Source organism: Danio rerio, chromosome 4 (genome assembly GCF_049306965.1).
Source record: "Danio rerio strain Tuebingen ecotype United States chromosome 4, GRCz12tu, whole genome shotgun sequence".
In the NCBI taxonomy this organism is placed as follows: domain Eukaryota; kingdom Metazoa; phylum Chordata; class Actinopteri; order Cypriniformes; family Danionidae; genus Danio; species Danio rerio.
Genome location: NC_133179.1, coordinates 42,175,338 through 42,190,000, shown reverse-complemented (window position 1 = coordinate 42,190,000; position 14,663 = coordinate 42,175,338). Strand labels below are relative to the sequence as shown.

Below are 14,663 nucleotides of genomic sequence, written 5' to 3'. Positions count from 1 at the left end.
AACATCCTTAACCTGACATACACCTGCTTCCAACCAATATTTAAAATATACTTCTTTCTCTTGTGTTAAAATATTACCATTTAAAAACAAAGGTTGATTTAATAACATGTTCCTCCCTTCAGGTTTAAAATCAACGTGATTTAAAAACTCACTCCATGCCTGTAAAACTTCTCTATAAAATTCAGGAATCCCAGTTATCATGCTTTGTTTCAGTTTCATCCATAAAATATCATCATTCATATTAAAACCCCCACATTTGTTAAGATAAAACCTCATTACATGTTTCCATTCGGCTTTAAATTCTTTATTTAAATACTTTTTTATTACTTTGACTCTCATGCTTTTCTTTCTTGTCTCTGGGTCTAACAAACCTAACCCCCCATCATCGGTTGCTCCAATTAATACATTATATGCAATTCTTGGTGGTTTTCCTTCCCAGATAAAACTCAATAAACATTGTTTTATTCTCTGCTCATGCCAGTGATCCATAGGGGTAACTCCTAACACATACCACATTTTTGACAACATCAACGTATTTACGATTAAAACTTTACCTTTCAGATTGACTCTTCTTTGTTTCCACCATTCTAATCTCCTTTCCATTCCTCCGATAATTTCATCCCACATTATCTCCTTATCTCTTTTCCCATTTTCTCCAAAGGTTATCCCTAAAATCTTTATTTCTTTCTGGTCTTTAAATTTAAAAACATCCGGTAGAATACATGCATTGCCTAATCTCATGACTACAGTTTTTTCCATGTTTACTTTAGCACCTGATCCATTACAATATCTTTCAATGATTTTCATTGCATTTATCACACTTTGCATATCTTTTAAAATCAGTGTAGTATCGTCTGCATATTGATAAATTTTCTGTTCTTCTTCTGTTTCTACAATTTTAATTCCATGTATTTCTTTATCTCTTATTATAGCTGATCCTAGAGCTTCAGTCACTAGACTGTACAGCTGTGCAGAGAGTGGACATCCCTGTTTTATGGATCGTGTTACATTAAAACAGTCTGTAATAAAACCGTTAACTTTAATACGACTAATAGCTCCGTTGTATAAACACTTGATCCATCTTAAAAAATTATTCCCAAAACCAACCTTATTTAAAACCTCAAATAGAAAATTGTGTTCAACTCTGTCAAATGCTTTCTCGAAATCTACACTTATTACATATCCATTTTTTCTCTTTTCTTTCATGTATTGTATTACATCTCTTATACTGCTAATTATGTCTGTGATATCTTTCCCTTTTACGCCATATGCCTGACTAGTTTTGATAATATCGGGTAAGACCTTTTTAAGTCTATTTGCTAATACCTTGGCTAAAATCTTAAAATCTGTGTTTAGCATTGTTAGGGGTCTAAAATTCCTCAAATCATTTTTCTCACCTTTTTTCTTATATATCAGTTTCACTAAACCAACTCTCATTAAATGCGTTGTTTCTTGTTTTTTAAAAACTTCATCAAAAATTTCCTTTAAAATTGGTGCTAAAACATCCTTAAAAACTTTGTAAAACTCAGATACTAATCCATCTAATCCTGGACTTTTCCCATTACTTAATTGCATAATAGATTCCTTTATTTCTTCTATTTGTATTTCCTCATCACACATCTTTTTATCATCCTCTGTTACCTTTCCCTCAATTTGATCCAATAAATTTTTTTCTTCTTTTTCATTTATTTCACCTTTTTTAAAAAGGCTTTCATAAAAATCTCTAACTTCCTTTAAAATATCCTGTGTTTCTTTTATTTTTTCTCCATTTTCTTTTTTTAATTCTCTTATAATTTCTCCGTTACCCTTACTTTTCTCTAAATTGAAAAAGAATTTTGTACATTTCTCTCCATCCACAATATATTTGGCTCTGCTTCTGATCATCGCACCTCTACATTTTCTTTCTTCTATGTTTCGTAATTCCTCCTCCAGAAACAGTATTCTCTCTATATCTACCTTTTCTTGATTTAAACTGTCATTTAATTCCTTTCTAACCTCTACTTCTTTATGTGCTTTTGCTTTTTGTATTGATTTACTCATTTTAATCGTATACTTTTTAATTTCATATTTTGTGTTATCCCACCATATTCTTTTATCTTCATGATACATCTCATTTTGTATTTCAGTATTTATTAAGTCCACTATTGCCTTTCTATAAGGTTCTCCTTTTAAAATTTCTGTATTTAAAATCCATATCCCTTTTCCTCTTTTAGTTTCATTAAAATCAATCTTCATTAATAAAAACTTGTGGTCGCTTAGCGTTGTTTCTTTAAAATAAACACTCTGTATAAAATCACCCAGTTTTTCCTTGCATAAAATAAAAGCAATCCTACTTTGCTTTAAGTTACCATCTACTAATTGTCTTCTTGAATATTCTCTTTTTCCTTCATTCCTTACTCTCCATATGTCCACTACTTTGTGCTCTGCCATTAGTTTCTGCAACTCTTTTCTCCCAGTGTCATTCCTAAAAACCATGCCATCCGCTAAATCAATTCTATTAAAAACCGTGTTAAAATCTCCTATTAAAATAGTTTCGCCCCATAAAATCATAAGATCATTTATTCTGTTAAAAAATTCCTTCTTTTCTTTTTCTGCTACTGGAGCATGAATGTTACATAATGTCATATTATTTTCTCTCATTCTAATAGCAAGGCATTTCCCCTCTTTATCATTGTATAGTTCTTCCACATCATTCTTTATATCTTCTTTGACTAAAATAGCGACCCCTCTTCCCATCCTTCCATCACCATTATTATAAAATATTTGCCCCCTCCATCTTCTTTTAAAATCTTCCATCACACCATCATTCCAATTAGTCTCTTGTAAACAAATTAAGTTTTGTTTTTTGCATAGTTCCTTTACCTTGTCAAATTTTCCAACATTTAAAAGACCTCTTGTATTAAAACTAACACAATTAAAAACCATTAAAAGAAAAGATAAAAATAAAAATAAATATTTAAAATACATTACTCATCTTCCCCTCCTTCTAAACTCCTTAACACATTGAACATATTAGCTTTGGCCTTTTTTCTAACATTGTCCAAATTTGGTTTTACCTTTAGTGTTCTTCTTCTTAAATTCACTTTCATACATTTGTCCATATTGTCCACCTTTGCATCTTCTTCATAATCCATGTCTTTGTTTTGCTCAATTTTTTCTTGTCCATTTTCCTCCATGTCTGAAAACTCAATTTCCATCATTTGATTTCCTCCCTCCTTCGTTTCTCCATCTTCATTAAAATCCACAACTTCTCCAGTGTTATTCTTTAGTTGTTCTATTTCTCTTTGCTGTGTTGCTTCTTCCTCCTGATCTCCTTCAAGTTTTGCATCTTCCTCCTTATTTCCTTCTTGCACCTGTCTGTCCACCTGTTTTTCTTTTTCTCCTTCCTTCCCTTCCATCCAACATTCACATTTATCTAAGAATTCTGCACACTCCGAGCATCTGACAGTGGTGCACGATCGTGCAAAATGCCCCCATTCTCCGCATCTGTAGCACTTGAAATTAGGACAGTCTTTCAGCAGATGGTCCGGGCTCATGCACTGCCTACAAGTTTTCACTTGCCGACTGTGCATCACCCGGAAATGCTGTGGTCCTTCGGCTGTTTCTAGCCTCGTGCTATAGGGCAGTGATGCCACCTCCTTCGGGAACCTTACTTTCAGGAACCTCGTCCCATCTTCGATGTCAGTGCCCGGGTAGCATCTTCTTTTAATTTTTGTTAGTGGCTCAACACCCCATCCTTCCAATTTTTCTACAATTATACTATTTTCCAGGTAGACAGGCAGGTGCAAGAAGGAAACTACATAATCTCGGTTGTGCAAACTTTTAACTTCACAGTTCACTCCATTAATTGTTAGTCCTTCTAAAAGTTTTTCACACTCCTCTTCTTTTTCCATGGTCAGTTCATATTCTTTGCCTTGTCTGGGTCTGAGCGCCAACATTTTCCCTTGTCCACATTTTTCCATTATCGCTTTAATAACATCTTCTGCCTTTACCTCAAGTACGTTTTCCACATTTATAATCACCGTAGCCTCCTTCAAGTATTTTCTCTCCGCAAACTTACTTTTTTCAGTTTTGTTTCCATTTCGTGGTCGTTTATCCAGTCCATTTTCGTTAGCCTTACTTGTTCCTCCTGCCAGTCCGTTGTCGTTTGCCGTGCTTGTTTCTCCTCCTAATCCAATGTCGATAGCCTTTCGCGTTCCTCCTGCCAGTCCATTATCTTTCACCAGTCGAGTTTCTCCTGCCATGTCCGTGTTTGTTGCCGTGCATCCGTCCGCCATTGCTTACTCCAAAAAAAGAGTTCCAAATGAAAAAAATAAGTTCCTCCCGAACAGCTAATGCTGTTGGGAGGAAAATAAACTTCACAAAAACAAAAAAAACAAATTAACTCTAATACTTTACAAATCAAAAAGAAAATAAACAAAGAGTAGGGAGAGCCTTTCTCTCCCAACTGCAGCCAAACACTTCCTGGAATGTACCAAGTTCGAGGATTTCCAGGGTGGTATGGCCGTAAGCCAAAAATACGATATCGATAACGAATACGATAACGGCGAGCTATGAAAGAGCCATTGTGACATATGTGTGGTATGTTCCTCCCTGTGATAAGCCCCTTTCTCTTCAGTGAGAACACTCTGTTGTTTTTCTCCTCCTACCAGCACAACGCTTTTCCCAAGAAACAATGGAAATGCAAACAATTGACGACTGCTGCAATTTTAAAAAGGGGGAGGACGTAGTCGGCAGGATTCGAACCTGCGCGGCGAGACCCCAATGGATTTCTAGTCCATCGCCTTAACCACTCGGCCACGACTACAAGACTGCCCGTATTGCCATTTCTTTATGCCTAGTACACATATTGTGCATCCAGATGAAAATTTCATCAAGCGATAGCTCAACGGCAAAAGCTGTGGCTCCACAAAATGAGCGTCACACGCCAGAACAGGGACTTGAACCCTGGACCCTCAGATTAAAAGTCTGATGCTCCACCGACTGAGCTATCCGGGCTCCACAACAGTAAATTACAAGTTGGCAAGGTTTGGGTTGTGGTCGGCGCAGACCTTTACAGTACACTAAAGTTTACCGTGAGATGGGGTTTTAAGCTTATGGTTGGTGTGGAGGTTGCTAAAACACGACAGGTTACTTTGAGGTTGGGTTTATGGTTTTTGTAGGTGTAGACATCAGTACAACACAATAGTTTGGACTTCATGTCATGTAGGAGACATTAAATAGATCAATGATAACTGCAGAATGTCTTTCTGCTGTTGTGGCAATGAATGGACACTCAACAATTGAAAAGATTCCTTCCATGCCTTAGAAGCGTGACTTGATCAGTACTTATCTACACAGCATGCTGGCATCAAAGATCCTATTTCTCTTATATCATATCCCTAGTCTTCCACACTTCAGGAAACGTAAACATTCAGGACGTGCCGTTAGCACAGCCTGCACTAAAAGAAGGCTGGAGATAACGGATGGCAACACAGAGTGCGACACCAATGTCACCTTGAAAAACCTGCCGTGACCCGGATTCGAACCGGGGTTGCTGCGGCCACAACGCAGAGTACTAACCACTATACGATCACGGCGAGCTATGAAACAGCCGTTGTGACTTATGTGTGGTATGTTCCTCCCTGTGATATGCCCCTTTCTCTTCAGTGAGAACACTCTGTTGTTTTTCTCCTCCTACCAGCACAACGCTTTTCCCAAGAAACAATGGAAATGCAAACAATTGAAGACTGCTGCAATTTTAAAAAGTTACAGGATGTGGGTATAGTTGGCAGGACTTGAACCTGCGGGAGAATACCCCAATGTATTTCAAGTCGATCGCCTTAACCACTCAGCCATGACTACAAGACTGCCTGAGCTGCCATGTCTTGATGTGTAGTACATGTATTGTGCATCCAGATGAAACTTTCATCAAGCGATAGCTCAACGGCAAAAGCTGTGGCTCCACAAAATGAGCCTTACACACCCAAACAGGGTCTTGAACCCTCAACCCTTAGATTAAAAGTCAGATGTTCTACCGACTGAGCTATCCAGGCTCCACAACAGTATTTTACAAGTTGGCAATCTTTAGGGTTGTGGTCGGCGCAGACCTTCACAGAACACTAAAGTTTACTGTGAAATGAGGTTTAAGCTTATGGTTGGTGTAGATGTTGCTAAAACACGACAGGTTACTTTTAGGTTGGGTTTATGGTTGTTGTAGGTGTAGACATCAGTACAACACAATAGTTTGGACTCCATGTCATGTAGGAGACATTAAATAGATCAATGATAACTGCAGAAAGTCTTTCTGCTGTTGTGGCAATGAATGGACACTCAACAATTGAAAAGATTCCTTCCATGCCTTAGAAGCGTGACTTGATCAGTACTTATCTACACAGCATACTGGCATCATAGATCGTGTTTCTCATATCGAATCCCTAGTCTTCCACACTTTAGGAAACGTAAACATTCAGGACGTGCCATTAGCACAGCCTGCACTAAAAGGTGGCTGGAGATTATGAATGGCAACACAGAGTGCAAATCCAATACCACCTTGAAAAACCTGCCGTGATCTCGATTCGAACCGGGGTTGCTGCGGCTGCAACACAGAGTAATAACCACTATACGATCACAGCGAGCTACGGGACAGCCACTGTGGCTCTCGTGTGGTATGTTCCTTCATGTGATATGCCCCTTTCTCTTCAGTGAGAACACACTGTTGTTTTTCTCCTCCTACCAGCACAACGCTATTCCCAAGAAACAATGGAAATGCAAACAATTGATGACTGCTGCAATTTTAAAAAGGCTGCAAATGTTCAGGCGCTGCAACATGATTGGCAACAATGTTGGAGCGAATCGCTCCGATTGGCTCTCATCTTCAACATTTGTGAAATATTGATGGACAATCCTTCAGCAGCTGGCATTGCTAATCCATTGTGCTCTTTAAATCCCATCCTCGTCGCTAATAAGTCCTGGCATTCGAGAGAGCCTGGTGCTTCTGTGGAACTTGTTTTACTCTCACTCTTTTAGCGTTTTGAAGGATGTTGTTGCAAAATTTTATTACGAAGTGGCCAAGTCCATCGAATCCCATCCTTGTCGTTCAAATGCTTTGGCGTTTGAAAGAGGCCGGTGCTTTTGTGAAAGGTGTTTTACTCGCACGCTCTTATCGTTTTAAAGAATGTTGTTGCAAAAATTCATGTCATCTTTACCGAAAAGAGCTGCAAATACATACAGAAATGCTATAGTGCAGCCCCCATCAGGAAAGGGAATATATACATGACGAGGTGGCCGAGTCCATCGAATCCCATTCTTGTCGTTCATATGGCAAAACTGAAAGTCATCTTACTGAAAATAGTTGCAGAAACATACATTTACAAATATGTGGCACAGTCCGGCCTCCACCAGAGAAAAAGGTGTAAGCGAGATGAGTTGGCAGAGTGGTTAAGGCGATGGACTGTTAGTCCATTGTGCTCTGCACACGTGTGTCTGAATCCCATCCTCGTCGCTCATGTTCTGTCATTCGAGAGATCATGGTGTTTCTGTAGAAGTACTTTCACTCTCACTCTTTTAGCGTTTTGAAGGATGTTGTTGCAAAATTTAACGTCATCTTTACCGAAAATAGCAGCAAATACATACAGAAATGTCAGATTCCAGCCCCCATCATGAAAGTGAGTACATACATGACGAGGTGGAAGAATCCATCGAATCCCATTTTTGTCGTTCAAATGCTCTGGCGTTTGAAAGAGGCCGGTGCTTCCGTGGAAGGTGTTTTACTCGCACGCTCTTATCGTTTTGAAGGATGTTGTTGCAAAATTTAACGTCATCTTTTCCGAAAATAGCAGCAAATACATACAGAAATGCTGTAGTCCAGCCCCCAACAGGAAAGTGAGTACATACATGACGGGGTGGCCGAGTCCATCGAATCCCACTTTTGTCGTTCATTTGCTCTGTTGTTCATACGGCAAAACTGAAAGTCATCTGACAGAAAATAGTTGCAGAAACATACATATACAAATATGTGCCACAGTCCAGCCTCCACCAGAGAAGAAGGAAAGGCTGGATGAGGTGGCCGAGTGGTTAAGGCGATGGTCTGCTAATCCATTGTGCTCTGCACGCATGGGTTCGAATTCCATCCTCGTTGCTCATATGTTCTGGTATTTGAGAGATCATGGTGTTTCTGTATAAGTTCTCTCACTCTTTAATTGTTTTGAAGGATGTTGTTGCAAATTTTATGTCAACTTTTTCAAAAATAGCTGCAAATACAAACATATGCCATAGTCGAGCCCCCATCATGAAAGTGAGTACATACATGACAAGGTGGAAGGGTCTATCGAATCCCATCCTTGTCGTTCGAATGCTCTGGCGTTTGAAAGAGGCCGGTGCTTCCGTGGAAGGTGTTTTACTCGCACGCTTTTATCGTTTTGAAGGATGTTGTTGCAAAATTTAACGTAATCTTTACCGAAAACAGCAGCCAATATATACAGAAATGGCGTAGTCCAGCCCCCAACAGGAAAGTGAGTACATACATGACGGGGTGGCCGAGTCCATCGAATCCTATTTTTGTCGTTTATTTGCTCTGTCGTTCATATGGCAAAACTGAAAGTCATCTGACCGAAAATAGTTGCAGAAACATACATTTACAATTATGTTCCACAGTCCGGCCTCCACCAGAGAAGAAGGAAATTATGTGACGAGCTGGCCGAGTGGTTAAGGCAATGCACTGCTAATCCATTGTGCTCTGCACGCGTGGGTTCGAATCCGATCCTCGTCGCTCATATGTTCTGGCATTCAAGAGATCATAGTGTTTCTGTACTACTGCTCTCACTATTTAAGCGTTTTGAAGGATGTTGTTGCAAAATTTTACGTCAACTTTATCGAAAATAGCTGAAAATACAAACATATGCCATAGTCCAGCCCCCATCATGAAAGTGAGTACATACATGACAAGGTGGAAGGGTCTATCGAATCCCATCCTTGTCGTTCGAATGCTCTGGCGTTTGAAAGAGGCCGGTGCTTCCGTGGAAGGTGTTTTACTCGCACGCTCTTATCGTTTTGAAGGATGTTGTTGCAAAATTTAACGTAATCTTTACCGAAAACAGCAGCCAATATATACAGAAATGGCGTAGTCCAGCCCCCAACAGGAAAGTGAGAACATACACGACGGGGTGGCCGAGTCCATCGAATCCCATTTTTGTCGTTCATACGGCAAAACTGAAAGTCATCTGACCGAAAATAGTTGTAGAAACATACATTTACAATTATGTTCCACAGTCCGGCTTCCACCAGTGAAGAAGGAAAGTATGTGACGAGGTGGCCGAGTGGTTAAGCCGATGGACTGCTAATCCATTGTGCTCTGCACGCGTGGCTTCGAATCCCATCCTCGTCGCTCATATGTTCTGGCATTTGAGAGATCATGGTGTTTCTGTAGAAGTACTCTCACTCTTTAAGCGTTTTGAAGGATGTTGTTGCAAAATTTTATGTCAACTTTATCGAAAATAGCTGAAAATACAAACATATGCCATAGTCCAGCCCCCATCATGAAAGTGAGTACATACATGACGAGGTGGAAGGGTCTATCGAATCCCATCCTTGTCATTCGAATGCTCTGGCGTTTGAAAGAGGCCGGTGCTTCCGTGGAAGGTGTTTTACTCGCACGCTCTTATCGTTTTGAAGGATGTTGTTGCAAAATTTAACGTCATCTTTACCGAAAATAGCAGCAAATACATACAGAAATCCTATAGTCCAGCCCATATCCGGAAAGTGAGTACATACATAACGAGGTGGCCGAGTCCATCGAATCCCATTCTTGTCGTTCTTATGCTCTGTCGTTCATATGGCAAAACTGAAAGTCATCTTACCGACAATAGTCGCAGAAACATATGTAACCCTAGTAAAATAGTTAAATAATTATTTATAATATTATTTAGAGCAGTATAATCATATTATTATTATATTTACAAGTCTTTATAAATATGATAAACGAAATAAAATTCATGTATACAAATATAGTTTGAGGTAAAGTAACAACCAATCAGCTTGCCACAGAGAGAGAGAGAGCAGAGACGAGACCGGTTGGAAGATTAATAGAGGAGCAAACTTGAACAAAAAGAATAAAATACAGTATGTTATGATTCCCAAACAGTTTAAAAGTGATTGTACTTGTACTAAATCAAGTTGTACCTGCAAAATAGTTGTTATTTAGTGTGTTTAAGAGTGTGTTGAAGTCAGACTGCATGTTGCATTGCGTTTACTGTGCGCTCAAGCCATTTTGCAATCGCGTGTGTGTGAGAAGACCATAGAGTGATGTAGACATCGCGAATTTGACAGGTATGCCATTATATTAGCTCATTTTATGGTATACATGTGTGTGTATGTGTTTTATTTGTTCCAAGTGTTGTATATTTTGTATGTTTTTGAAATTATTTTGAACATATTAAACTTATTTATGAATTCTGGTCTGTGATCAGGCCAGGTTTTTTTCTGAGGACATTTTCCCAGTTTCACTGGATTCCTTGTATTGATGGCGAGCCTCCTACGTCGACCTGGAAAATTGTGAAGTACACATATTTCAATTTATCCTCATTTCACCTGATAAAGTAAGAATTTGCTAAAAAGTTAATTCCTTTATTGGACTGCGATTTTTAAATACAGCTCTAAGGACTGATTTTCTTGGAGGTAAAAATTAGAACTTTATCTGAATTGAACTGATTTCACCAATTTCAGAGTGAACAACGACACTGATTTATTTGTGTTATTTTATGGTTTCTTTTGTTTTCACTTGAATTCATTTATTGTGATTTGTGTTTGATTTAAAATAATTGTAAAGTGGGTGCACCCTGGGGTTGTGTATAAATAGTTATGTTACTGATGTAAGTATTTTTTACTAAGACAAATACGAAAAGGAAAAAATTCATATAATCTAAAGTAAAATTATTTTTGTATTTAAAACATTCAACAACAGTTTGTCTTTGGTTATTGCTCAGTTTCACCCCCACCCCCTTTTACTTACCTTGTAATCTTCTGGTTTTATTGTCTGGTCCAATAATAAATGAATATAGTACACTTGTTACACTTGGATGGGAGACCGCCTGGGAATACCAGGTGCTGTAAGCTTTTCGAAGTCCTTCATTTGGCAGCTGATACACTTCCCCGTGTCACAGCTTCGCTGCCATTATTTTTTCTCGCCTTCAAGGGCATTGTTTCTGTCGGTGCTGTGTCGATGCCAGCTGAGCTGCGCTCGGTCCCTGGTGCTCTTGACAGCCTCTCGCGCTTGCGGCCATACCACCCTGAGGGCGCTAGTGAGTAGTGTGTGTCAGGAAGTGTGTGACTGCAGTGTCAGTGTGGTGAGGAAGGCTCACCACATGTTTTTCGTTTGTTTGTTTTGCTTTTGATTTAACTTTTTTCAGCAGTTTTTCTTTTTCTTTCTTTTTGGTTTTTTCTTTTAATCCTCCCGACAGCCCGTGCTGTTTGGGAGGATTTATTTTTTTCTTTTTTTGCTTAAAATGGACGGACAACCTGGAACAGACATGGCAATGGCGGACGGTGTACGAGACAATGAAGACAATGGACTGGCTAAAGGACAACGAGATGGAAAAGGAATAAGTAAGGATTTTTCAAAAAGAAGATATTTAAAAGAAGCAACTGTGACAGTGAGTGTGGGGAATGTAAGAGATGTAAGAGCAACTGAAGTGATTAAAGCAGTGGAGAAGAAGATTGGATGTGGAAAAATTTTAGCAGTGAGACCAAAACAGACAACATACTATGAAATTACGCTGGAACAGGAAGAGGATACGGAGGATTTAATGGATGGATTGGACATTAATGGAACAACTTGTGAAGTTAAAAGACTGCAAAATAGAGAATATGTTGTCTCTTTCATGCACCTGCCTGTTTACATTGCTGATGATAAAATAATAGAGAAATTGGAGGGCTGGGGTGTTGAACCCTTATCAAAAATTAGAAGGCGCTGCTATCCGGGCACAACCATTGAAGACGGGACAAGGTACATCAAAGCATGTTTCCCAAAAGAAGTTGTCTCCATCCCATACAGCACAAAAATAGACACAGAGGATGGCCCACAATATTTCAGGGTGATGCACAGCCATCAGGTGAAGACTTGTCGGCTGTGCATGAGCCCTGAACATGTGATAAAAGACTGCCCTGAATTTAAGTGCTACAAGTGTGAGGAGAGGGGGCATTTTATGAAGCACTGCAATGCAGTGGTGTGCCCGGATTGCAGAGCCGTTTTAAACAAGTGTGAATGTTGGATAGAGGAAGAAGAGGAAGAGCAGCATGTAAACGGGCAGGTGCATGAAAGAGACAGCAAGGACAACGAAGAAGACACAACAGTACGGCCAAAGGAGAAAGACATTACAAGTAAACATACTGAAAACCAACAACAACAAATCGATGAAGAACAAGTGCAAGCACAGGAGAGGAAGGAGGAGCAGACACAGATGGAGGAAACAGAGACTATTCAATGTGAGATGGACCAGGTGAAGGACGGAAACAAAAAGGTTGATGAACAGACAGATGCAGAAAAAGACGACAAAACTACCTCAAACATGGAGGAAACAACCAGTTTTAAATTTGTGGATCTAGATAATGAAGAGGATGAAGAGCGAATGGAGGTGGGAGGAAAAAAGAGTGAAGAAGAAGAAGAAACAAACTTGACCAAACCAGAGACAAGAAGGAGAAGAAGAACACTAAAGGTAACACCAAATTTACAAGCTAACAGAAGGAAACAACTTTTTAAAGAGACAGTTGAAAAAAACAGATTTGAACTTTTAAGAGACTTTGGAAATGAACTGAAATGAAGGGTTTTAAAAATATTTTTATTCTTTTAATGCTTTTAAGATTTGTCACTTTTAATGCCAGAGGACTTTCAGATATTAGAAAATTTGATAAAGTTTTTGAAATGTGTAGGAATGAGGATGTTATTTTATTACAAGAAACAAATTGGAAAGATGAGAGAATGAATGAAATAAGAAAAATGTGGAATGGAGAAATTTTATACAATAATGGTGATGGTAGACTAGGAAGAGGGGTTGCAGTTTTAATTAAAGAAAAAAGTGGGGTGACGTGCAAGAAATTATACAATGACAATGAAGGGAAATGTTTAGTATTTGAAATAAAGTCTGAAGAAAAAACAATAATTATGATCAATGTTCATGCACCAACAGAAGAGAAGCAAAAGGTAGAGTATTTTAACAGTTTAAATAATCTGATAAAACAACATACAGAAGTTATTATGATGGGGGATTTTAACACTGTGTTCAGCAAATTGGAAATGGCAGAAGGAATGGTTTTTAAAACAGATAAAGGAAGAGGAGAATTGAAATTATTAATGGAAGAAAACAATATGATTGATGTTTGGAGAGAAAGAAATGAAAAAAAGAAAGAGTACTCAAGAAGACAGTTAGTGGGGAATTTTATGTGTAAAACAAGAATTGATTTTATTTTATGCACAAGGAATATTGAGAATTTTATTGGAAATATTAAATATAAGGAGACTAGTTTAAGTGACCACAAACCAATTTTTATGCAATTAGACTGGAGTAAAGTGAAAAGAGGGCCAGGAGTGTGGATTTTAAATACAGATGTTTTAAAAAATGAAAACTATATTTTAAATATTCAAAGATTAATAGAAGAAGAAAAGAAAAATGAAATATACACAGAGGATAAAAGATTATGGTGGGAAAATGTTAAGTATTTAATTAAAAAGTATACGATAAAATATTGCAAATTAATACAGAACATTAGGAGAAAGAAGGAGAGAGATGCAAAAGAGCAATTAGATATTGAATTGAATAAGAATGAGAAAGATATACAAAAAATTAAAGAGCTTGAAGGAATAATAAAAGAGATAGAAGAAAAAAATATGAAGGGGCAAGATTAAGAAGCAAAGCCAAACATGCTGTGGAAGGAGAAAAGTGTACAAAGTTTTTCTTTAACTTGGAAAAAAGTAGAAGTAAAGCCAAAATATTTAATGAATTAAAAAGAGATGATGGTGTAGTTATAGATACAAATGATGAAATATTGGAAGAAATTAAAAATTACTATGACAAGTTATTTAGTGCAGAGGGTGTGATAGAGGAGGACAAAGCAGACTTATTAAAACAAATAAAAACAACAGTAGGAGAGATAGAAAAAAAGGAATGTGATGAACAAATAAACGAGGAAGAAATAAAAAGAGCAATTAACGAGTTAAATAAAAATAAAAGTCCAGGAATAGATGGGTTGGGGAATGAGTTTTATATAGTTTTTAAAGATATTTTAACTGGAATTTTAAAAGAGGTATATGAGGAGATTTTTAAGGAAGGAGAATTAAATGTAAGAATGGGAATGGGATTAATGGAATTGATATATAAAAGGAAAGGAGGAAAAAATGATTTAAAGAATTACAGACCAATAACAATGCTAAATACAGATTTAAAAATTTTATCTAAAATTTTAGCCAACAGACTTAAAGAAATAATGCCAAGTATAATAAAAACAAACCAGGTATACGGAGTAAAGGGAAGAGATATAGCGGACACAACAATTAGCATTAAAGACACAATAAGATACATGAACGAAAAGAAAAAAAGAGGCTTTTTAATTAGCTTGGATTTTGAAAAGGCATTCGATAGAGTTGAGCACAGTTTTTTATTTGATATTTTACAGAGTTTTGGATTTGGGGAGAA

The 14,663-nt window shown here is 37.8% G+C and overlaps 4 non-coding genes across 4 annotated transcripts; 2 read left to right on the top strand and 2 right to left on the bottom strand.

Annotated features, from left to right (window-relative positions):
* Nucleotides 1–4,725: 4,725 nt before the first annotated feature.
* On the bottom strand, nucleotides 4,726–4,807 carry trnas-aga (transfer RNA serine (anticodon AGA)). The gene has a single exon. It is a non-coding gene; the product is annotated as a tRNA-Ser (tRNA).
* Nucleotides 4,808–5,507: 700 nt separating this feature from the next.
* trnah-gug (transfer RNA histidin (anticodon GUG)) lies at nucleotides 5,508–5,579 on the bottom strand. The gene has a single exon. It is a non-coding gene; the product is annotated as a tRNA-His (tRNA).
* A 2,458-nt stretch (nucleotides 5,580–8,037) lies between these two features.
* trnas-gcu (transfer RNA serine (anticodon GCU)) lies at nucleotides 8,038–8,119 on the top strand. Its single transcript has one exon. It is a non-coding gene; the product is annotated as a tRNA-Ser (tRNA).
* A 1,163-nt stretch (nucleotides 8,120–9,282) lies between these two features.
* Nucleotides 9,283–9,364, top strand: trnas-gcu (transfer RNA serine (anticodon GCU)). The gene has a single exon. It is a non-coding gene; the product is annotated as a tRNA-Ser (tRNA).
* Nucleotides 9,365–14,663: the final 5,299 nt, after the last annotated feature.